Genomic DNA, 26176 nt, shown 5'->3' on the forward strand with positions numbered 1-26176 from the left:
AGTCACCATTGCTGTCAGCAACTTCAGAGCCGCTCCCCTCCCCCCACCGACATCAGCCTATGCCGATATCTGGGGAAATCCTGGTTACTGTCAGCCATCTTCACACACACAGCCACTCGCTCAGATACTGACACATGTGTGCTTTAAAGGCTAGCCTGGAGGTCCAACCTAACTAGGCACAGGCGGGTTGCAACCAGGATGTGCAGGTGCCGGCGGCTTGCCCATTTGACTCATTCAAACTTCGGTGGAGCAGCCAAGCTGGCGGCCTCTGAAGGCCGATGGGTATGCAGACTAAATGACTCCTCCTTCGCTGGTTGCTGTAGCACTATTGGCAAGGGCTGTGCCTTACGATATCGAGTTTGTGCAGCATCTAACAGGCAATTCTGAATCTTGACAGGCACACGACTGAGAAGAGCAGGGCTCCTCCAGAACGGTTCATGCTGCACAAATATTGCTTTAGCATCTGAGTTGTCTGCTTGCTCACCCTTCATCTGGCACCATGGCCTTTATTGTATGAGACCTGTGGTCAGCAGATGGTCCATCTGTGGTGACTTAAATGTAGATGGGACAGAGCACTGTCGCAGAATTAAGGCATTATAACTACACCTAAAATACCGAGGATTGACCCATGTGATATTCTGAGCATGGTTGCACACCAGCTAGACATTGGGGAAGCGGAATCTCTGCCTGTTGTAGTACATGTAAGAGTTGACTCACATGCAGCCAATGGCAATCTGCACCTTTGGGAAACCTATAATCTTCACAAAGCCGTGACCTCGCTTGTCAGCTTCTCTCTGGAAAGGGAGAATGAAATGTATTCAACTCCTGGATTACAGTTTCTCAGTGGCCACCCCTTTGATGGTGAACCAGGATTTGTTCAAATAGCACCTGCTCCAGCCTGGAAGGTGTCAGCTGTATGGAAAGTCATGGTAGTGGGCACCTTCATAGTCACTGGTAATTGTGTCCATCAGCCAGCCCTGAGACCACAGTTGTGGCTTCACTCACTGGCCGATTGCTTCGATTATCTTTGCAGTGAAATAAAAATGTCTGACACACTTCCTTCTTGTCACATTTTAGATGCGCTCATTCAAGGTGACAGGACTGAAGAATATTCAGCTCACGAGTTGAGTTAGTTGCATCATTGCACATTGCACATACTCTGATACTTTATATATCATGAACATAATATAAGAATATTATTGTGAGCGGCTTGGTAGAACAATGGTTAGCACTGCTGCCTCGCAGCGCCTGGCACCCCGGTTCGATTCCGACCTCGGGTGACTGTTTGTGTGGAGTTTGCACTTTCTCCCCGTGTCAGCGTGGGTTTCCTCCGGGTGCTCCGGTTTCCTCCCACAGTCCAAAGATGTGCAGGTTAGATGGATTGGCCAATCTAAATTGCCCCTGAGTGTCAAAAACTGTGCTGATTAGAGATTGTTGCAGGGATAGGGCGTGAGAGTGGGCCTAGATAAGGTGCTCTTTCAGACAGCACGTGCTGACACAATGGGCCGAATGGCCTCCTTTTGCATTGTAGGGATTCTATGGATTAAACTGCTTCCTCCTTCTATTATTTCCACTCATTATGCATGTATGAGAAACATATCTGAAATTCTATATCTAATATGCAAAAGGTCATTATTCGTGCTGTTTTTGGAAAATTAAACCCATTGAGAACCTACTCAACTATGTTCCATAGTTCAACAAAATATTGAAATGTTGAAGACACAACTGCAATTAAAGAAATATCTCTGAATTTCCCAGAATTCTCTTCCATTATTTTCCACAAAGGACTCCTGTTTATTTTCTTTGTTCCCATTTTATTTTATTATTTTTTGACGTGGACCCTGTTGCTCTTTTTAACCTCCGTCTATTTGCTCTGTTTAAGTCACCTTTGCTCATGAGTCGCCAGGTATCTTTATGATACCGCCACGTGGTTCAAGTTCAGGTTATGATTAATAACACAGCACACCGCTTAGTAAGGATTAAAACAACGGTAATTTATTATATACAACAAGCAATATTAATACCCTAATACTACTATTTATATAATAAGCCTATCACTACTGGCCAATACTTAACTTAGGAAGAGCCCACCAGGTCAGGGAAACGAATGGCTTGTCCAATCAAATCTGGCCCGCGGGATTCAAAAGGCTGCTACAGGTCGGTGGCTAGGTGTCTCTACCGGATAGCGATCATTGGATTCAAACTTACGATACACAGTGGCTGGTCTTGCGAAGGTCTCGAGCAGGCGAAGATGAGAGAGAGAGGGATCTGAACTTGGACCTTTACTTTGATAGGGCCCAGGGGCTTCCTGAGTCCCAAGTGATTGGATTCTGTCCCCAGTCTCTGGGGTCGATATATCCAATGGTGAGGCGATTCCTCGATCGGAGGGTGGTCGCTCACCCGTCTTTGTTTCGGCCACTGCAGGCGCCGACAGGTCTGGCCCGGTATTCAATTGCTAATATGTTGCAATTGTTCCCGGGAATAGCCGATTTAACTGTGGATGTCTGAGTAGATTAGGTGTAAACAGTCCTGAATGCAACTGCGGATACCTGGGTTGATGGGCTGTTGATAGCCCTGAGTTCCCGTGTTAGGGAACTGGAGCTGAAGCTGGATGAACTTCGGATCATCCGGGAGGCAGAGGGGGTGATTGAGAAGAGTTCCAGGGAGGTAACCACACCCAAGGTACAGGACAAGAATAGCTGGGTTACAGTCAGGGGGAAAAAAACAAACAGGCAGACAGTGCAGGGATCCCTCGTGGCCGTTCCCCTTCAAAACAAGTATACCGTTTTGGATGCTGTTGGGGGGGATGACCTACCGGGGAAAGGCCCTAGCGGTCAGGTCTCTGGCACGGAGTCTGGCTCTGGGGCTCAGAAGGGAAGGGGGGAGAATAGAAAAGCAATAGTTGTAGGAGATTCAATGATTAGGGGAATAGATAGGAGATTCTGTGGTCGCGAGCGAGACTCCCGGAAGGTATGTTGCCTCCCGGGTGCCAGGGCCAGGGATGTCTCGGATCGTGTCTTCAGGATCCTTAAGGGGGAGGGGGAGCAGCCAGAAGTCGTGGTGCACATTGGTACCAACGACATAGGTAGGAAAAGGGGTGTGGAGGTAATAAACAAGTTTAGGGAGTTAGGCTGGAAGTTGAAAGCCTGGACAGACAGAGTTGTCATCTCTGGTTTGTTGCCGGTGCCACGTGATAGCGAGGCTAGGAATAGGGAGAGAGTGCAGTTGAACACGTGGCTGCAGGAATGGTGTAGGAGGGAGGGCTTCAGGTATTTGGATAATTGGAGCGCATTCTGGGGAAGGTGGGACCTGTACAAGCAGGACGGGTTGCATCTGAACCAGAGGGGCACCAATATCCTGGGAGGGAGGTTTGCTAGTACTCTTCGGGAGGGTTTAAACTAATTTGGCAGGGGAATGGGAACCGGATTTGTAGTCCAGCAACTAAGGTAGCCGATATTCAGGACGCCAAAGCATGTAATGAGGCAGTGGGGAAGGGAACACTGACAAAGGAGAGTATTTGCAGGCACGGCGATGGGTTGAAGTGTGTATACTTCAACGCAAGAAGCATCAGGAATAAGGTGGGTGAACTTAAGGCATGGATCGGTACTTGGGACTACGATGTGGTGGCCATCACGGAAACTTGGATAGAAGAGGGGCAGAAATGGTTGTTGGAGGTCCCTGGTTATAGATGTTTCAATAAGATTAGGGAGGGTGGTAAAAGAGGTGGGGGGGTGGCATTATTAATTAGAGATAGTATAACAGCTGCAGAAAGGCAGTTCGAGGAGTATCACCCTATTTAGGTAGTATGGGTTGAAGTCAGAAATAGGAAAGGAGCAGTCACCTTGTTAGGAGTTTTCTATAGGCCCCCCAATAGTAACAGAGATGTGGAGGAACAGATTGGGAAACAGATTTTGGAAAGGTGCAGAAGTCATAGGGTAGTAGTCATGGGCGACTTTAACTTCCCAAATATTGAGTGGAAACTCTTTAGATCAAATAGTTTGGATGGGGTGGTGTTTGTGCAGTGTGTCCAGGAAGCTTTTCTAACACAGTATGTAGATTGTCCGACCAGAGGAGGGGCAATATTGGATTTAGTACTGGGTAATGAACCAGGGCAAGTGATAGATTTGTTAGTGGGGGACCATTTTGGAGATAGTGACCACAATTCTGTGACTTTCACTTTAGTAATGGAGAGGGATAGGTACGTGCAACAGGGCAAGGTTTTCAATTGGGGGAAGGGTAAATATGATGTTGTCAGACAAGAATTGAAGTGCATAAGTTGGGAACATAGGCTGTCAGGGAAGGACACAAGTGAAATGTGGAACTTGTTCAAGGAACAGGTGCTACGTGTCCTTGATATGTATGTCCCTGTCAGGCAGGGAAGAGATGGTCGAGTGAGGGAACCATGGTTGACAAGAGAGGTTGAATGTCTTGTTAAGAGGAAAAAGGTGACTTATGTAAGGCTGAGGAAACAAGGTTCAGACAGGGCATTGGAGGGATACAAGATAGCCAGGAGGGAACTGAAGAAAGGGATTAGGAGAGCTAAGAGAGGGCATGAACAATCTTTGGCGGGTAGGATCAAGGAAAACCCCAAGGCCTTTTACACATATGTGAGAAATATGAGAATGACTAGAGCGAGGGTAGGTCCGATCAAGGACAGTAGCGGGAGATTGTGTATTGAGTCTGAAGAGATAGGAGAGGTCTTGAATGAGTATTTTTCTTCTGTATTTACAAATGAGAGGGGCGACATTGTTGGAGAGGACAGTGTGAAACAGATTGGTAAGCTCGAGGAAATACTTGTCAGGAAGGAAGATGTGTTGGGCATTTTGAAAAACTTGAGGATAGACAAGTCCCCCGGGCCTGACGGGATATATCCAAGGATTCTATGGGAAGCAAGAGATGAAATTGCAGAGCCGTTGGCAATGATCTTTTCGTCCTCACTGTCAACAGGGGTGGTACCAGGGGATTGGAGAGTGGCGAATGTCGTGCCCCTGTTCAAAAAAGGAACTAGGGATAACCCTGGGAATTACAGGCCAGTTAGTCTTACTTCGGTGGTAGGCAAAGTAATGGAAAGGGTACTGAAGGATAGGATTTCTGAGCATCTGGAAAGACACTGCTTGATTAGGGATAGTCAGCACGGATTTGTGAGGGGTAGGTCTTGCCTTACAAATCTTATTGAATTCTTTGAGGAGGTGACCAAGCATGTGGATGAAGGTAAAGCAGTGGATGTAGTGTACATGGATTTTAGTAAGGCATTTGATAAAGTTCCCCATGGTAGGCTTATGCAGAAAGTAAGGAGGCATGGGATAGTGGGAAATTTGGCCAGTTGGATAACGAACTGGCTAACCGATAGAAGTCAGAGAGTGGTGGTGGATGGCAAATATTCAGCCTGGATCCCAGTTACCAGTGGCGTACCGCAGGGATCAGTTCTGGGTCCTCTGCTGTTTGTGATTTTCATTAATGACTTGGATGAGGGAGTTGAAGGGTGGGTCAGTAAATTTGCAGACGATACGAAGATTGGTGGAGTTGTGGATAGTAATGAGGGCTGTTGTTGGCTGCAAAGAGACATAGATAGGATGCAGAGCTGGGCTGAGAAGTGGCAGATGGAGTTTAACCCTGAAAAGTGTGAGGTTGTCCATTTTGGAAGGACAAATATGAATGCGGAATATAGGGTTAACGGTAGAGTTCTTGGCAATGTGGAGGAGCAGAGAGATCTTGGGGTCTATGTTCATACATCTTTGAAAGTTGCCACTCAAGTGGATAGAGCTGTGAAGAAGGCCTATGGTGTGCTCGCGTTCATTAACAGAGGGATTGAATTTAAGAGCCGTGAGGTGATGATGCAGCTGTACAAAACTTTGGTAAGGCCACATTTGGAGTACTGTGTACAGTTCTGGTCGCCTCATTTTCGGAAGGATGTGGAAGCTCTGGAAAAGGTGCAAAGAAGATTTACCAGGATGTTGCCTGGAATGGAGAGTAGGTCTTACGAGGAAAGGTTGAGGGTGCTAGGCCTTTTCTCATTAGAGCGGAGAAGGATGAGGGGCGACTTGATAGAGGTTCATAAGATGATCAGGGGAATAGATAGAGTAGACAGTCAGAGACTTTTTCCCCGGGTGGAACACACCATTACAAGGGGACATAAATTTAAGGTGAAAGGTGGAAGATATAGGAGGGATATCAGAGGTAGGTTCTTTACCCAGAGAGTAGTGGGGGCATGGAATGCACTGCCTGTGGAAGTAGTTGAGTCGGAAACATTAGGGACCTTCAAGCAGGTATTGGATAGGTACATGGATGACGGTAAAATGATATAGTGTAGATTTATTTGTTCTTAAGGGCAGCACGGTAGCATTGTGGATAGCACAATTGCTTCACAGCTCCATGGTCCCAGGTTCGATTCCGGCTTCGGTCATTGTCTGTGCGGAGTCTGCACGTCCTCCCCGTGTCTGCGTGTGTTTCCTCCGGGTGCTCCGGTTTCCTCCCACAGTCCAAAGATGTGCGGGTTAGGTGAATTGGCCAATGATAAATTGCCCTTAATGTCCAAATTGCCCTTGGTGTTGGGTGGAGGTGTTGAGTTTGGGTATGGTGCTCTTTCCAAGAGCTGGTGCAGACTCAAAGGGCCGAATGGCCTCCTTCTGCACTGTAAATTCAATGATAATCTATGATTAATCTAGGACAAAGGTTCTGCACAACATCGTGGGCCGAAGGGCCTGTTCTGTGCTGTATTTTCTATGTTCTATCGATCTGGGCTACGTTCCCCGAGCTGAAGCTGCAAACCTGTCTGCAGCTGCCTGCTTGTGTCTTCTTGGCTGCTTTTCCCAGCAGTCTTTCGGGTTAGCCATTTTAAACTGGATTTTGGCCAGATTAATCGGAACGCAGCCATTTTACATGGCCACATTCCCGCCTTGTGGTCCTAACGCGAAGCGTGAAGGATCACATAAATTTGTCCTCTTCGTTTCCCGACTGGAGGGGGCACCTCCCACATGGCCACTACTCTGACCCTAGCTATGCACAAAAATTTACCTAAACAATTCTTGAGGGTGCTATGTCAGGCAGGGGCATGTATCGAAAAAAAATAAACTGGGAACCTCTAATTTTACCTAAACACTCTATACTCCTAAACATTGCATTATCCTATCTTCCTAAAACATACAACAACAATCACAACATTTAATATACTCTTTCCTGGCTTGGCAGTCAAGCTCAGGATCATACATTTTTTTTTATGAAACGTTCCGTATATCTCTTTATTTACAGGAATAATGCACGTGAATACTCTTTATTCTTTATAGGTCGCGGGGGTCTGGGGTCTGGTCATAGCCGAATATCGGGGATCGGATCCGATATACCGGCGTTCGAGCGCGGTACGCTCTCCTTTTCCATTTGCGGAGGCGCATGGTCTGTACTGCACAACTGAGTATAGCCAATGCCAACAGTGCCTCAATGATGTATGACAGGGAGTACCAAGTTATCAACTTGGCACACCAGGATAATGCAGCGTGGTTGGTGACTGGGCCCTCGGTACTACTGGGCCGTGAAGTGTTAACAGTAAAGGGGTTTGGAGTGATGGGGTCCGCGTTCCCGCGCAACCAAAGGTCCATAATAAATATGTTGAGCACGAAGAAAGGAGTCCTCATGGCTGTCTTCTTTCTTTTCCTTTTTCTGTTTCCTGGTTTTCTCCGGACTTGGAGCTTCTGGAGTTCTGTAAGACAAGCGGAGTGTGTGTAAATACTTCGGTTTAATATCTGGTGTGTTGGTGTGTCTGTCCTTCTTGGGGCCAATTAAACCCTTATAATTGGTCACAGTATGTGACTCTCCCCCCATTTTTTTTTTTCAAAACAAATGCTTGGACACGGCACACTTCCCAATGGTGGACTAGTGCTAACTTTATCATCCAAATGCTCTAGGATGTAAATAGCATGTGGCAGCAACCCAAAGGTTGCCTAAATAAAATAAAACGGATTTTGAAAGTAAAGTTCGAATGGGGTGCGTGTGGGCCGCGACGGGTACGATTTGGGTTGAGTCCCCGGGTAGGACGGCTACCAATACCGTATCTTCCCTACCCGAGCGTTTTTGACCAACGGGGGGTCTCCAGGCAGGGCGGGTCTCACGCCGTTTCTCCACTGCCTGAGCGACCAAAGAACGGACAAAAATGTAGTCATCATGGTGGGGTTACTGTTCTGATTCTACCATCAAATCAGAAGAGTAGCTACGATCGGGTGTCTGAGGCAAGTCCTCAGAGGTTTCAGCAGAATGGGCGTGTGGCGGTGGTGGGTGTCTGAGGCAAGTCCTCAGCGGTATCGGCCGAATGGGCGTGTGGCCGCGGTGGGGGTCAGTGGGAAAAGTTAAAAGTTCAGGTGAATGGGTGTGGGGTGGTGAGAAAATTCTCCTGTAGGACGAACAACATTTAACAAACAGACAGACAACATAAAACATTCTGCAGGTTCCATCAGAAAGGACAACACTTTTCACCAAGTGTCTCCTTTAAATCATCATGTGGACACCTCAGTTCTCGGTCGCTACGGGCTCTGCCTTTTTCTTATCGAGAGTGCCTGTCGGTTGGGCACTCTGTGGTTTCTTAGGGCCATTGCATTCTCTAGCAAAATGTCCCAATTGGCCGCAATTGTAGCACTCTTGCGGTTTGGCTGGGGGGCTGTTCTTTCCCTCGTTTACCCAGGCGGGGTTGTGAAGAGTGGTTCTTACTGCCTGCACGTCTGTGGCAGCTTGGTTTTCCTCGGGTGTTCTAGTGGCTGATTTACTGTGAGCCTCTTGTTCCCAAACGCGGGACAATCTCTTGACCACCCACTTCTCATTATGAGCCTCCTCCGAGGGGTCATAATTGCTACAGGCATTCTGTCCTGCTTCCGTGGCATGGGAGATAAGGGTGCGGGTCCACTTGGCCATATTGTCTGCGGACAAATGGGCGCGATCTACGTTGCCGAAAACAGCTTCAAAATGAATCCACAAGCGTCCTGCGAACGCTGTGGGGTGTTCAGACTTTTTCTGTCTGCAGTTATTCAGACCGTCTACCGGGTCGCCCCGGTTGTACCCGATCGCATCCAGGATGGCGATATGCATTTCTGCAAGGGTGCCTCCTCCTACATTCTGTGGGTCGGGGAGGGCTGCTGCGACCGATGGGTCTAAGCTGAGGACCGTGAGCTTTACCTGCTCTTTCTCATCCAGGCCGTACATGGTCGGCTGGTGTTTGACGGTGGCGAAGAAATGGTGTGGGCCTGAAGCGGGGAGGAACGGTGTGATTTTGGCACACGCGTCCCGTAATTGGGTCACTGTGAGGGGGGTGGAATATAAGACCTCCGCCTCGTCTGCTGTGGCGGTGCGGTGGGTTGTTACAGGGTTCATGGGAGCCTGTATTATCTGTTGTGTGGGGGGGTGGGGGTGCTTTCCTCCTTTGGGGTTTTCCCTGCGCACATGTTCCCTGAACATATCTCTGCGCTGTCTCAATCAGGGCCGTCTTCCTGTTTTAAACTTTCCCCAAAGGCTTCTTGAAATCCCTTTTGGACAGAAAGCAGTGCTTTCAAATCTGCAATCTGCTTTCAGCACTTAGCATGGTCTAAAGTACTCTTCCTTTGTTCCGTTGTTGTGGCGTGGAGCGCTCTCAAGGCTGCCTTGAGATCACTGCATTGTTTCTAGAGCTTCTCAAACTGGTTTTCTGTTTCTTTCTTTACCAGGACTGCACGCTGCAGGTCCTGATAAGCCTTCTCATACTGTGACTGGAAACTACTCAAGTGCGCCAGACAAGATTGGTGACCCCGTTTGGCGTCAGCCACCTCTTGGTCCTTTGCTGCTAATTTTCCTTTCAATTCCTGGTTCTCTTTCTCAATTTCGCATATATCGGTTTTACTTATCCGATGTATGCCTTCTATTTCCTTGCGGAGCGTCCTGACGACCTCCTCTGTGCCTCGCAATTGTGCCAGACAGGACACAATTGCCATCGGCTTGCGCGCTTTTGCTAAACCCTTTCTGTAAATCTCACTCAGGTTCTCCCACCAAGTATGCCCTATACTTCCAGGACCTGAGTCGTCGTTACTGCAGAAATCCTTCCACACGGGCCATCCTTTGCCCTGCAGAAATTTGCGGTTTCCACTTCCCAAACGGGACACTGTCCCGCTCCTACGCTGCTGACTGGTGTGACAGCAAAATCTTCGGGGTTCATGAGGCGCTGCATCGCTTGCATTGCCTGCATGGCTCTCTCTTATCTGCTCGTTACGTTCGAATTTGGAACAGGGGGCCAAGGTGGTGTGGTAGATGCGGGTACGGCTTGCGCTAATTTCCGAAATACCTACTGCCGATAGTTTTGACGCAACAAAAAATCTATCAGTTTTGCCTTATAACCCTGTTAGTTACGCATGCATATACACACTTCCGAATTGTGAATTATTAACCAGAACCGCTTGAACACTTGTGGTTTTTTTTTGTTTCCGATTGGATTCTAATTCAAAATGTTGGGGTTCTCCCGGAGTGGTTTTCCACTTCTATGTCGGGTCCCGTCAGGATGTCAATTATGTTGCTCTTTTTAACCTTAGTCTATTTGCTCTGTTTAGGTCACCTTTGCTCATGAGTTGCCAGGTATCCTTATGATACCGCCACGTGGTTCAAGTTCAGGTTATGATTAATAACACAGCACACCGCTTAGTAAGGATTAAAACAACGGTCATTTATTATATACAACAAGTAATATTAATACCCTAATACTATTTATATAATAAGCCTATCACTACTGGCCAATACTTAACTTAGGAAGAGCTCACCAGGTCAGGGAAACGAATGGCTTGTCCAATCAAATCTGGCCCGCGGGATTCAAAAGGCTGCTACAGGTCGGTGGCTAGGTGTCTCTACCGGATAGCGATCGTTGGATTCAAACTTACGATACACGGTGGCTGGTCTTGCGAAGGTCTTGAGCCAGCGAAGATGAGAGAGAGAGAGAGATCTGAACTTGGACCCTTACTTTTATAGGGCCCAGGGGCTTCCCGCCTCCCGGAGCGGCCCTTGACCCTGAGTCCCAAGTGATTGGATTCTGTCCCCAGTCTCTGGGGTCGATGTGTCCAATGGTGAGGCGATTCCTCGATCGGGGGGTGGTCGCTCACCTGTCTTTGTTTCGGCCACTGCAGGCGCCGACAGGTCTGGCCCGGTATTCAATTGCTAATATGTTGCAATTGTTCCCGGGAATAGCCGATTTAACTGCGGATGTCTGAGTAGATTAGGTGGAAACAGTCCTGAATGCAACTGCGGATACCTGGGTTGATGGGCTGTTGATAGCCCTGAGTATCGATCTGGGCTACGTTCCCCGAGCTGAAGCTGCAAACCTGTCTGCAGCTGCCTGCTTGTGTCTTCTTGGCTGCTTTTCCCAGCAGTCTTTCGGGTTAGCCATTTTAAACTGGATTTTGGCCAGATTAATCGGAACGCAACCATTTTACATGGCTACAACCCATAATCAGAATGCGCTTTTAAGCAGAAGATTCAAGCAGTAGCAGTCTGCTTATCGGGACACTATGGGCGGGATTCTCCCCTACCCGGCGGGGGGTCGGAGAATCCCGCCCTATGTTCCCAGGTTTTGTGCAGATGCTTTGCCGCCAAGAGGATCTTAGAAACCAGCTTTGGAGGAAGTTGGTTCAATTGATTGGCTGACAACTGGTCGGTTGGCTAGAGACAGTGGTCTGTCTGACAACAGTCAGTGATAACAGTCTCTCTCTCTGTCTCTCTCTCACATGTTTGCTATAAACTTCAAATGATCTTTAACCTACTCGAGAATCGTAGAAGCCCTACAGTGCAGAGGGCCCATCAAGCCTGCACCGACCCTCTGGAAGGGCACTCTACCCAGCTCCACTGTCCCACCCCACCCTACCCCTGCAATTCTGTAACCTAACCTCCACACCACTGGACACAAAGGGGCAATTCAGCATGGCCAATCTACCTAACCTGCATATCTTTGGATTGTGGGAGGAAACCCAAGCAGACACGAGGAAAAAGTGCAAACTCCACACAGACAGTCACCTGAGGCCGGAATTGAACACAGGTCCCTGGTGCTGTGAAGCAGCAGTGTTAACCACTGTGCCACTGTGTCGCCCCATGGCACAAAAGTAGACAACCTTGCCAGAGAAATCCATCTCAAACCTAGAAGGAAGAAGTACCAAAAGAAAAACTTTGAACCCCAGAAAGACATTAATTGGAAGCCATCCTAGTGCATCAAACATCCTTTATCCTTCAATTTTTCTTGATATTTTCTTTAGTCCTCAACCACCCTTTCCCCTCTGTGTTGTTTGTCTGTGTGTGTATGTGTGTTTAGAGAGAGGGAGATAGTTATAAGGGGTATTACTAAGTCAGTGACCTTTTTGTCAGTTTAATTATAAAACTATACATAATAAATGGTTACTTGTGTTTGAAGTTTATTGGGCTCAGTCAAGTTCCTCAGGTATTTCAAAATCACGGTTGAATTTCACTTGTGTTGTGACTCTGGGCTAAGTGGGGCTGGAATTGACTGTGCACTAGCCCAGGGTGAATTGACAAGTGCCTCATTCTCCTCTTAGAAATTAGATATGAAGGGTCTCCAACTGCTGAGGAGATAGATGGCCTCCTTCTGCACTGTAAATTCTATGATTCTATGATTCTATGATAGATGGTCATCCCATCAGAATACCAGGGTTAAATTATCTGAACCTTACTGGGTAGGAGGAGGATGGGCGTCCCACCAGCAATGGGCCAACTATACTCCAGGAGGCTCAGGAAATCCAAGGGAGGTCAGCAGGTTAAAGTTCCCAGCAAGGTTTAAAAGTATGTTTCAGTTTAAAGGAGGAAGATAACTGGAGGAGAAACCCTCACTCAGCCCCCCAAAATTGGGGAGGCCCCCAGGAATCCCCCCAACCCCTCAGCCCCTCTACCTGGTCTGGTCCCCCGGGCTCGATGTCTGGCAGTGCCAACCTTCCATCCTGGCAATGCCATCTGGGAACTCTGGCAATGCCCCTGCAAGCCTAGCAATGCCAGGATGGCACTGTTAGGGTGCCGGGGGGGGCACTGTCAGAGGACCTGGGTGGGTCTGCCAGAGTGCCAATCTGGAGGTTCCAAGGTGCTCAGCTGCCAGAGGGAGTGCCAAGCTCCCACCTTCCCTGTCCCCACGGGGACCTTCAATGGCCTGGGAGACCTCCAAGGTGGCGTTACGCCTGGTCCACATTTGTGTGGATCAGTACTAAATGATGTCCTGGCGAGCTCTCCCAGGCGCAGCCATTGAATCCAGAGTGCTGTGTGAATCCGGTGAATGTATATTTAAATGAGCCCTGCGGCTCATTTAAATATGCTGATCTGGGCCACGCCTAGTGAGGGCGAGATCCAGGTCATGTCGCCTCGCGAGATCTGATTGCATATTGCGAGACGTTTTTGAGCATCGCAAATCACGCGAGTGGCACGGCCCCATCCCAACACCAAATTAGGCGCGAAGACGCTTCTGAATCACAGCCATAAAATGAACAGACAGCAATGTCCTACAGTGATGCAGAGAGGCACTTCGGTGAGATGTGTCCTGTATTTGACTGAAGGTAGCAGGAGACAGTATTCAAAGGGCCTCAGTTGGTATTCATCTCTCCCGATAATGAGTTTAGAATGCCAATTTAGATAACAATCAAGTGTGAATAGATTATGGAGGATAAACAAATTATAGATGATTGGGAAGGTCCCAGAGTTATACATACGTTAATGTATAGTCAAGGAAGTTGATGGGGGCAGACAGTCGAATACACAGAAGGCATCATCAAAAAACAACAAAGGTATAATTACCTAGACCCTGAAAAGCCAGGCAGGCAGTTGCCATCTGGCAGCGTCAGAAAGCAGAGAGGCCAGTTTCCAGCCACCAAACCTGAAGGCCAAGTTTACAGCAAACCAGCTTCTAAGTCTTAGAGCCATGGCAGTGCAGAAAACCTTTGTAACAGCCATTTTAAAATACCTTCGCTGAATCAGGAAAACGACGGTTCCCAGATGTGATGATCATGCCTGCATTGTGTGGTATCTATAGCTGGTATTTAATTTGGATGTTGATTGGGGAACAGGGGAAGTCTTACAGAGTCCACATATCGTGGATATATTTTGTAGCAAGGGTTACGTTCTATGGAGATTGTGTGTGCACAGCAATTCATGCATCTTAATTCTGAGTGATCGGAGCCGGCTTGGAGGGCTGGAGGGCCTGTTCCTGTGCTGCATTGTTCTTTGTTTTTTGGGTGTAGAGTAATCCTGTTTGTGTGCATTTGTCTTTTCTTAAGTTTAATAAATAGTCCTCAAGTGTTACACAATGACTGGACTATTTATTGTCGATGGGGTTTCACTTATCTCCTCACACTGAAACAAACCAGAACTATACACTTGCATAAACTGGTGCTCCAAGTTGATTTACCCCCACAGATAACACCAGTGTGTTTCCTTGACAGCTGAGCTTGAAAAGCAAGTCCATTTTTGGGCTGGAGGTAAGGGACCTGCAAAAGCATCAGGTGATGTGAAAGCATTTGTCAGGAAGAATCACTGGCATTTCAATAATCCCAAGGATTTCCCTACAGTGTAGGAATGACTTTAATGACCTTACACAGACAGCAAAAGTCTGAGCCCTGTTAACTAAGTGTCATGATTACTTGGTGATTCCCTCAGAGTGAAGCCATTATTCCCTGCTTTCAAGTGTTCAGTCAATGAAAGTTGAATGCAAAAATTCTGACTTAGGTTTTTTTTTCCATTACTGGAATGGTTTATGTTCTAATTGAGGGATTATTTTTTTTTGAAATAGTAAACAAGCATTGTCAGCATGGTATTGGTTTTCTGCTTTTCAGCCATTTAAGAGGAAATGGAGACTCAGGTCAGAAGATGTTGTACTTGGAAAAGTGTTATTTAATCAACATTAGTTTACGATTCATTGAAGGTGTTCTAAATGAGCCCCTACACAGTTCCATTGCTCCTTAACAGTTGCCTCAACTTTTTCCTCTTCTTGTGGTTGTTTCAATGCCACCACCTGCCTCAGCCTTTCTCTCTGGCATGTTAATCTCAAGGCCTTTCTGAATAATCAAATTGCGAAAGACATTGCCGGGTACCACATATAGCAATGCCATGCTGGAGTCTCACAGAAGCCATATTCCGGCATTTTAATGATTATCATTGTGATGAATAATATCTGTATACACATGTACTTTTAATGCATAGGCCCCTTTAAGACCGGGTTTGGAACCCTGGGGGACTCTGCCTCTGGCTCCGACCCCAGGGAACTGTATATAAGGTTACGTGCAGTAGGCAGCGTGCAGTGAGCATACTTCTCGGCAGCTGTCTGGTTCTCTGGTAATTAAAGCCTTTATGATGTGTTGGGTACTCTGCTACACAGACGAACCAACATGGTTGCGAATGGAACAACTCAGTTTTATTACGAACATTTATTTACAGTGGTAAACCTTTTACTGAGGTTTGATCATAACCCAAGAATCTGTGGACCTATTCCTAATACTATCTTGGAGTGGCACTCAGCACATGGTAGATGTCTGAGTGGCTTGCTGTGAGCTCTGTGCCCTGAGCTGTCTCCTGCTGGAATGCCCAGGAAGTGTCGTGTTCCCTGTTTTGTAGTGTGTATGCTCTTGCCTGTGATTGGCTGTGGTGTTGTGTGTGTGATGATTGGTCCGTTGATCTGTCCATCAGTATGTATGTATGTTTGTACCATGATTTTTGCCTGAATATCATGACACTTTAAATTATCAATCTTCTCTCCTGAGTCGTAATTGAGGGTATCTCAATTTAATTACCAGACTACATCAAGATGGTCAGCGGCCTAAAGCCGGAGAAGCTCAATTTGGACGCTCGGTCGCCGGAAGCCGCTGAAATTTTTAAATACTGGCTCCGGTGCTTTGAGGCCTATCTGAATTCCTCAGAGACTGAAGTTGACGGGCCTCGCAAGCTGAGCTTACTACATGCCCGGGTGGGCCACCGACTATCCTCCGTGATCGAGAAAGCTACGACGTACGAAACGGCGGTCAAAGTCCTACAGAAGCGCTTCGTGAAGCCGATAAATGAGGTACATGCCAGACATTTGCTCTCGACCTGCCGCCAGCGCTCCGGGGAAACGCTAGATGAATACTTGGAGAGACTCACCGTGCTCGCCAGGAACTGCGACCATAAAGAGGTGACGGCAGAAGTCCACATGAACTCGCATATTCGTGATGCTTTCGTGTCTGGTATCCGATCCACGTACATCCGGCAGCAGCTCCTAGAAGACGGAGCGAAGGACGTCCAAGGCACGGTAACGTTCGCCTCTTCCCTGGAAGCGGCTCACCATAATCTCCGCACGTACTCCGAGGACCTTGCGAACCCCTCTCCATCCCCTCCAGACTCGGCCAAGCTACAGGCCTGCGCCGCACGGTGACCCGCTCACACCGGGGGCCCCCCCATGCTATTTCTGTGGGCAAGTCCAGCACCCACGCCAGCGTTGCCTGGCCCGCTCCGCTATCTGCAACAAATGCGGAAAGAAGGGGCACTTCGCAAAAGTCTGCCTGGCTGGGCCCAAAGGCCAGAAACAAAAGTCTCATCGGGCCAAGAAATCGAACTCCTGGGACCACAGGCCCCGCAACGCAGCCGCGCGGCGGCCGGACAAGCCTAATTCCGACGCGTCATCTGCCTCATGCGAGTCATGGGGCGGCCATCTTGGCAGCGGTCATCTTCAAAACCCAAAAGGTGCGACCGATGGCGGCGGCCATTTTGCGAGTCCGATTCAACTGAGGACTCTTAATGCCCGCAATTAGGAGCGATCACGCTCGATCAATCGCGGCCGAAGCACCTGCGAAACTCAATGATGCAGGTTCAAATCAACGGCCGCGACACCCCCTGCCTTTTTGACTCCGGGAGCACGGAGAGTTTTATCCATCCAGACATAGTAAGACGCTGCTCTCTGCGCACCTATCCCGCCTCCCAAACTATCGCCTTCGCATCTGGGTCTCATTCAGTCCAAATCACGGGATATTGTGTCGCGAACCTCGCTATCCAAGGCACCAAATACGCCCGTTTTAAACTTTATGCCCTCCCTCACCTCTGCGCCCCCCTGCTGCTCGGTCTGGACTTTCAGTGTAGCCACCGAAGTCTGACACTGAAGTTCGGCGGACCCCTGCCCCTGCTCACGGTATGTAGTTTGGCGACACTCAAAGTTGCACCACCCCCCTCTTCGCGAACCTCACTCCCGACTGTAAGCCCGTCGCCACCAGGAGTCGGCGGTAAAGTGCCCAAGACATGACTTTCATCAAGTCAGCGGCTACTAAAAGAAGCGGTTATAGAGGCTAGCAACAGCCCTTGGGGGGCACAAGTACTGGTCTTCCTCTCCAGCGAAAAACAACGTATGGTGGTGGACTATAGTCAGACCATAAACCGCTTTATGTAACTCGATGCGTACCCACTTCCCCGCATAGCAGAAATGGTGAACCAAATCGCCCAGTATCGAGTATTCTCCACGGTCAACCTAAAATTTGCCTATCATCAACTCCCTATTCGCCCAGAGGACCGCCCCTATACGGCCTTCGAAGCAGCCGGTTGGTTCTTACACTTCCTCAGGGTCCCTTTCGGTGTCACAAACGGAGTCTCCGTTTTCCAAAGGGCGATGGATCAAATGGTGGACCAGTACGGCTTACGGGCTACATACCCGTACTTGGACAACGTCACCATCTGCGGCCATGACCAGCAGGACCATGACGAAAACCTGAGGAAGTTCCTCCAGACCGCCCAGGCCCTCAATCTGACATACAATAAAGAGAAATGCGTGTTCCACACTCGGCTACGTCGTGGAAAACGGGGTCCTAGGCCCAGACCCCGACCGCATGCGCCCCCTGAAGGAACTTCCCCTCCCCCGTAACCTCAAGGCACTCAAACGGTGCCTGGGTCTCTTTTCCTATTATGCCCAATGGGTACCCAGATATGCGGACAAAACCCGTCCACTCATTAAGACCACGGTTTTCCCCCTGACGGTTGAGGCTCAGTCGACCTTCAGTCATATCAAGGCTAATATCATCAAGGCCGCCATGCACGCGGTGGACGAAAAAACATTCCCTTCCCGGTAGAAAGTGATGCATCAGACGTCTCCCTGGCTGCTACCCTCAACCAGGCGGGCAGACCAGTAGCGTTCTTCTCCTGAACCCTCACCGCCTCGGAAATTCGATACTCTGCAGTCGAGAAGGAGGCACAAGCCATAGTGGAGGCCGTGCGACACTGGAGGCACTACCTAGCCGGTAGGAGGTTCGCCCTTGTCACCGACCAACGGTCGGTCGCCTTTATGTTCGATAACGCACAACGGGGCAAAATAAAGAATGATAAAATTCTGAGGTGGAGGATCGAACTCTCCACCTACACGTACGATATTACATATCGTCTGGGGAAGCTCAATGAGTCCCCAGATGCCCTGTCCCGTGGCACGTGCGCTAAAGTGCAAAAAGACCGCCTGAGGGCCATGCACGATGACCTCTGCCACCCGGGGGTCACCTGGCTTGCCCATTTCATCAAGTCCCGCAACCCACCTTACTCCACCGAGGAGGTCAAGGCCATGACCAAGGCTTGCCAGATCTGTGCGGAGTGCAAACCGCACTTCTATCGACCAGACAAGACCCGCCTGGTAAAGGCCTCTGGGCCCTTTGAGCGACTAAGCGTGGACTTCAAAGGGCCCCTCCCGTCCACCAACCGCAACAGTTATTTCCTCACTGTCATCGATGAATTCTCCCGCTTCCCCTTCGCTGTTCCCTGCCCCGATATGACCTCGGCCTCCGTAATCAAGGCACTGCACAGCATCTTCACGCTGTTTGGTTTCCCCGCTTATGTCCACAGCGACCGGGGTACATCATTCATGAGCAATGAGCTGCGTCGATATCTGCTCAACAAGGGCGCCTCGAGCAGAACGACCAGTTATAACCCGCGGGGAAACGGGCAGGTGGAGAGGGAGAACGCGACAGTTTGGAAGGCTGTCCTTCTAGCCCTACGGTCAAGACGTCTCCCAATCGTCCACTGGCAGGAGGTCCTACCTGATGCCCTACACTCCTTTAGGTTGCTCCTCTGTACGGCCATGAATGAGACCCCTCACAACAGTTTGTCTTCCCCAGGAAGTCCACCTCTGGGGTCTCGCTTCCACGTTGGCTGACGACTCCGGGACCAGTTCTACTCCGGAGGCACGTTAGGAGCCATAAGACAGATCTACTGGTCGAGAGGGTCCAACTACTACACGCAAACCCTCAATACGCCTACATCGAGCACCCCGATGGCAGGCAGGACACCGTTTCCCTGCGAGACCTGGCACCCGCTGGCTCACCCACCGACGCCCCCCCTTCGACCGACGCTCCCCTCCCCGCACCAGCTGTTGATTCTGACAGCGCCCCCACCATAGCACCCCTTCCCCCCAGCCGGCGCCGGCACTAATCACCCTAGTCACCCCGGACACCCCCCTGCTCCAATGCGGGCAAAGGCTCAGACAACCGTGCTCCCGGATATACCACCACCGAGGACGACCGTATCCACCGCACCACCACCGGAGCTGAGAAGGCCGACACGGACAATCAGACCACCCAAAAGACTGAACTTGTAATTCCACTTCACCCCCGACGGACTATGCGTTTTATTTAACAGGGGGTGAATGATATCTGTATACACATGTACCTTTAATGCGTAGGCCCCTTTAAGACCGGGTTTGGAACCCTGGGGGACTCCGCCTCCGCCCCCAGGGAACTGTATATAAGGTTACGTTCAGTGGGCAGCGTGCAGTGAGCACACTTCTCGGCAGCTGTCTGGCTCTCTGGTAATTAAAGCCTTTAAATTATCAATCTTCTCTCCTGAGTCATAATTGAGTGTATCTCAATCATTCTTACTCCTGCTCAGCATGAATTCTGAAGTTGGTATTTCCCTAGTTAATTATTCTTACCCTAGGCTGTTCTTTATCCTTTTCCACAGTCAGCCTAAAACGTCTGATACAATGGTCACTGTCCCTATGCTATGATGAACTAGCAATGGGCCAGAATTCACTAGCTATTACCTAGAATGGGCCAATAGCATAGAACTAACCTCATCACATTAGTCAGCGCATTCCTAGCTCTAGATTTACTCAGTCGGCTGATCCCTCCAAGGCCTCAGGATTTCATCATAGTTTTTCCTGTGCTACAGCTCCAGAGAGAGGATCAGTCAGGAGCGTTATCTGCCCCTGTGACAGATTATTGGTAGGATGCTTTGTCTTTTTCTTTGTTGCTGATGCCTTATTTGATATACTTCCCATGCAACTGTTTGATCTCCGCTTCCTCTTCGAAAATAAATATCAGAAATAATGGGACATTCGTGAATTTATGCCAAACTGCTCAACCAAATTTGCATTTCAAGCTGAAGGCTTCAGATAAATAGTGGATAACTAATGCAGGTAAAGGAAGTTCAGAACTATAGTATCTTCTGATGAAAAAAAACTCTGCTTGTGATTAACACTCAGCTCCCCTTTTATCAGCTGGTCTTGACAGATCAGCCCTGCTTTGAACAGTCACCTATCAAACAGGCAGAACCTGTCATTCGCAGCCTGGAATATTTATGCCGCCTTCATTCGATTCTTACTTGCCATTAAATTCTTTGCTCTGTGCAATGGAAGGACCGATTGTGCCCTCCTCGAAACAGGGCCAGACTTTTTAAATATGTTACTGGATTTCTAACGTGTGCTGTTAATTACCATCATCAGCTTTCTTATCTCTTAAGAATTGTAAATTTTGAAAACTCAAACTTAGCACACTAGCCACAATTTCTTGATGCAACTTATCTTTGTGGAGCCATTTACACTCTTCTTTTGCACTCCCTGTAATTGCAGCCTGGGATGAGGGTCGGTGATGGAGCCTGAGGACACAGGTGAGTGGGGCATGTTTGCTGAGATTACGGGAGGAAGCCCCAGCAAAGGAAGCAGGGGGACTGAGCAGGGGGATCAATTTGAAAGTTAAAGGGGGCCCCTATCCCAGCTTCCTCCATTCCTCTTGGTGAGTGCAAGTTGAATTTTTATCCAATAATAATTTTGAATTGGTAGTTTTAGTGTATAAGCATTAGGCTGCAAGGCTACACATTACAGGAAAGATTTTTTAACATGGCTCCTGGCTGTAAATCTCACTCTAAAATTGTTCACCTGTTCAAGCCAATGGATGTGAGGATCAGGCAGTTTGTTTGATGGTTGGCAAATCACAACACATATAGCAAGGTGGCGAGTTGAAAATCTGACCCTTTTTTTGGACGACTTACCAGCTCAGCCTGGGATATCAACTGACAAGAACTACATTAATTTAATCTTTATTGAGCATTCAAATTATCCCTTAATCTAAGCTTTCACTTTGTAATTTACTCTTGTATGTGTGAAAGTAAACGTGAGTGTCTGTGGGAGGGGCAGTGTGTGTCTGTGTGCATGTCGGTGTGTTCATATGTGTGTGCATGCATGCGTGTATGCATATGAGTGAGTGTGTGGTGTGTTCACGTGTGCATTTATGTGTGGATGTGCATGCACATGCATGCATGTGCATGTGTGTGCATGTGTGTGAGTGCATGCGTGCGTGTGCAAGCACTTATCTCTGTGGGTGTATGCATGTGTGTGTGTGCGTGAGTGCATGCATGTGTGTGTGAAAGTTGGAATTTTTTCTAAAATTTAGAGTACCCAATTCTTTGGGCAGGATTCTCCCATCCCGCGGCAGAGTGTCCATGCCGTCGTAAACGCCGTCATGTTTTATGACGGTGTGAACGGGCCACTGCCAGGAGTAATTCTGGCCCCTACAGGGAGCCAGCACAGCGCTGGAGTGGTTCACGCCACTCCAGCTGCCGATCCTGGCGCGAACTGGGCGCCGCGGGATCCCCACATGCGCTGTGGCGCCGGCGCCAACACGCGCATGCACTAATGCCTCCTTCATGGCCGGCGTGTACAGGGGCCGGCGTGGACGAAAAGAGGCCGGGGGGACAGAGAGAGGCCGGCCCGCCGATCGGTGGGCCCCGACCGCGGGCCAGGCCGCGTAGAGCGGGCTGCGACAGGCGCCGCACCAACCACGCCGGTGCCAATGGTGCCGATTCTCCGCTCTGCAGAGAATCACGTGCCGGCATTTGGGGGCGTGGCCCGGTCACGGGGATTCTCCAGCCCGGCCCCGGGCTCAGAGAATTCCACCCTTTGTTTTCTAATTAAGGGGCAATTTAACGTGGCCCATCCACCTACCTGCACATCTCTGGGTTGTGGGGATGAGACCTACGCAGACACTAGGGAAACTGTGCAAACTCCACACAGACAATGACCCAGCACCGGGATCGAACCCGGGTCCTCGGAAAGTTGGAATATTTTTATTATTTTCCTGGGATCTAGGGCAAAATTCTCCCCCAACGGCGCGATGTCCGCCGACTGGTGCCCAAATCGGTGCCAATCAGACGGGCATCGCGCCGCCCCAAAGGTGCGGAATGCTCCGCATCTTTGGGGGCCGAGCCCCAACATTGAGGGGCTAGGCCGACGCCGGAGGGATTTCCGCCCCACCAGCTGGCGGAAATGGCATTTGTTGCCCCGCCAGCTGGCGCGGAAATGCGGCGCATGCGCGGGAGCGTCAGCGGCCGCTGACAGTTTCCCGTGCATGCGCAGTGGGGAGAGTCACTTCCGCCTCCTCCATGGTGGAGGCCGTGGCGGAGGCAGAAGGGAAAGAGTGCCCCCACGGCACAGGCCCGCCCGCGGATCGGTGGGCCCCGATCGCGGGCCAGGCCACAGTGGGGGCACTCCCCGGGGTCAGATCGCCCCACGCCCCCTCCAGGACCCCGGAGCCCGCCCACGCCGCCTGGTCCCGCCGGTAAATACCAGGTTTAATTTACGCCGGCGGGACAGGCAATTCCTGGGCGGGACTTCGGCCCATCCGGGCCGGAGAATTGAGCGGGGGGTCCCGCCAACCGGCGCGGCCCGATTCCCGCCCCCGCCCAATCTCCGGAACCGGAGACTTCGGCGGGGGCGGGGGCAGGATTCACGGCGGCCAACGGCCATTCTCCGACCCGGTGGGGGGTCGGAGAATGACGCCACCTGTCATGAACAAGAAAAAAATCCCATAATATAACAATCTACTATTGGAAAATAAATCCGTCTATCCTTCTTTTACGTTGTTGGGTGTTGACAGATGCTCCTCCCCCTTTCAATTTCCAGCACTTTCAGGTTTCTTTACAATTTCTAGCATTGGCAGCCACTTTCTTTGTTTCTTCGCTGAGGTGAAAGCTACAAAATTCAAACAGTCATAACATAAAAGTCTCAAAACGTGTAATCGAAATTCAACTGTACGAGGAAGTAAAAGAAGCTTGTCACTCAATACAACTAAGATGTAAAGTTCAACATTCTTCCTGTGTGATAGATTATTATCTTCCTTTTATGATGCATGAAACAGGTGACATTTATATAAAATAATAATCACAGTTCTTTCCTAATATAATGACATAGAATTCAGTTGAATTTCTGTACACACAGAGTAGACTAGGAGGAATAACATGGTTAAAAGTTTCTACGTAGCAGCTTTATTACAAATATAGAAACAAGAGGAAAATTAGGATCATTTAAATATACGTGACGTCCTTGAGGCCGCAATTCTCCCGGTGCCTGGGAGTCACCAGCCTCACCGACGAGGCACCAATCAATGCTGGTCTCCACAAGCCGAGACCAGGCATGATTGCCACTCCCGGGGTCTCAGAGCCATTAGAGCCACCGGGTAGTCAGGGACAGGGCAGGACAGCTCTCTTGCACTCCTCCGACACTCGGGCACCTTGGAAATGCCAACCTTGCACGCTGGCAGTGCCAATCTACACTGACAGGCTGTCCGGTAGGCACTGTCAGGGTGCTAGGGGCACTGCCTGGGTGCAAGGCTGGCAGTGCCAGGTTGCCCAGGTGCCAGGTAGGCACTGCCAAGGGTTGGGGCTTGAGAGGGTCCATGCCCATTAAAGGGTGGGTGATGGGGGCATATGAAGTATGAGGGGGGTTAAATGAGGGTATGAAGGAGCTTCATAAAGGTTGGGGGAGTGATTGGGGGTCCTGAAAGTAGGGGGTTCCTGAAAGAGGGGGGGGGTTTGGCTGCAACCCCATAGCAGGGTGTGCTCACTAGGGAGGGGGAATAATGTCCATGCATGCAGGGAGTGGGGGATCTGGGGGCCGTCCAGCTCACTGAGATATTGGGGCACCCTTTTAAAATGCCCCCCCCAATCACTAAGGAGCCGGTCTCACCGACAAGTTCAGCTCCCCACTGCTGAAACATTTTGAAGTGTGGCCTAGGCCAGGAAGAACCTACCCAAGACCCAAAATAATGTCTAAGTGTGGGTGAATGCTGGCCTGGTTCTCACCCAAAAAGCTGATGGAAAAAACCCCGCCAGACCTGTCCAAAATATCACCTGGATTCTTCAACCGCGTCTGCAGCAGAGTCGCCACAGGCAGGACGGGGAGCATGTAAAAGGTCCATTGACCTCGGACAGGATTTCCCAGTTGGTGGGCGGGCACGTCTGGACAATTTTGCCCTTAGACGTTCTTGGGGAGAATCATGCCCAAAGTATTTATTTAGTTGCTCTGCCATTTCTTTGTTCCCCATTATAAATTCCCCTGTTTCCGACTGTAAGGGACCTACTTTTGTCTTCACCAATCTTTTTCTGTTCACTTCCCTATAGAAGCTTTTACAGTCAGTTTTTATGTTCCCTGCAAGCTTACTCGCGTATTCTATTTTCTCCTTCTTAATCAGTTCCTTGGTCTTCTTCTGAAATCTAAACTGCTTCCAATCCTCAGGTCTGCTGGGTATTTTTCTGGCCAATTGATAAGCCTCTTCATGGATCTAATGCTATCTCTCATTTCCCTTGCAAGCCATAGTTTGGTCACATTTCCTGTTTTATTTTTTTGCTGGACAGGAATGAATAATTGTTGCAGTTCACCCAAGCGTTTTTTGAATGTTGGCCATTTCCTATCCACTGTCCTCCCTTGAAGTAACATCCCCCAACCATCATAGCCAACTCACACCTCATACCATCATAGTTTCCTTTATTTAGATTCATGCTCCTAGTCTCAGAATCAACTATGTCACTCTGCATCTTGATGAAGAATTCTATCATATTATGGTTGCTCATCCCCAAAGGACCTTGCCTAAATAGATTGCCAATTATTCCTTTCTCATTACACAATACCCAGTCTAGGATGGCCTGTTCTCTAGTTGATTCCTCAATGTATTGGTTCAGAAAACCTCCCCATTCACAGTCCAGGAATTGCTCCTCTATGGTATTTTTGCGAATTTGATTTGCCCAATCTATATGCAGATTAATGTCACCTATTACAGAAGTTCCTTTATCGCATCCCTCTATAATTTCTTGTTCAATGCCATTCCCAAAATCACCATGACAGTTTGGGAGTCTATATACAACCCCCACTAACTTTTTTTGTTCCTTGGTGTTTTTCAGCTTGACTCATACTGATTCCACATCGTGAGAGCTAATGTCCTTCCTTGCTATTGCATTAATTTCCTCTTTCACCAGCAATGCCACCCAACTGCCTTTTCCTTTTTGTCTGTCCTTCCTAAATACTAAATTCCTCTGTATGTTCAATTCCCATCCCTGGTCACCCTGCAACCATGTCGCTATAATCATAACTATATCATATCCATTTCTATCTATTTGTATGCTTAATTCATTCAATTTATTGTGAATGCTCGCACATTAAGGCACACACCCTTAAGGCTTGTATTTTTAACATTCCTTGTCCCGTTCCCATTATTTTTCACTGCTGTCCCGTTTGATTCTGGCCTCTCATTTCTCTTGCCATTGCTTCTCTTATTCCCCTTTCTGTCTTTTGTTTTTTTCTGAGCTCCCCCCTTCTCTGGCTCCTTGCACAGGTTCCCATCCCCCTGCCATTTTAGGTTCAACTGTCCCCAAACACTCTAGCAAATATTCCCCAGTCCAGCTCCTACCCAAGTGTAACCCGTCAAGTTTGTACCGGTCCCACCTCTCTCAGAACCGGCCCAATGTCCCAGGAATCTTAAACCCTCCCCCTTGCAACATCTCTTCAGCCACCTAGTCATCATAATTAACCTATTATTTCTGCTCTGACTATCATGTGGCCCTGGTAGTAATCCTGGGATCACTATCTTTAAGGTCCTACTTTTCAACTTACCTTCGAACTCCCCATGTTCTGGTTTTAGGCCCTTATCCCTTTTTATTT

The 26176-nt window shown here is 49.0% G+C and overlaps 1 long non-coding RNA gene across 3 annotated transcripts in view; it reads left to right on the top strand.

Annotated features, from left to right (window-relative positions):
* Window positions 1-26176, top strand: part of LOC140384675 (uncharacterized) — a 345004-nt gene that overhangs the window by 102152 nt on the left and 216676 nt on the right. For 2 of the 3 annotated variants that reach the window (XR_011933121.1, XR_011933120.1), the window contains exon 1: window positions 20613-20856. The exons of the other annotated variant lie outside the window; for it this stretch is intronic. This is a non-coding gene — a long non-coding RNA (uncharacterized lncRNA). Of the gene's footprint in view, window positions 1-20612; window positions 20857-26176 lie in introns of those variants that run through there. 3 annotated transcript variants of the gene reach the window in all.

The sequence above is a fragment of the Scyliorhinus torazame genome, chromosome 10 (assembly GCF_047496885.1).
Source record: "Scyliorhinus torazame isolate Kashiwa2021f chromosome 10, sScyTor2.1, whole genome shotgun sequence".
NCBI lineage: Eukaryota > Metazoa > Chordata > Chondrichthyes > Carcharhiniformes > Scyliorhinidae > Scyliorhinus > Scyliorhinus torazame.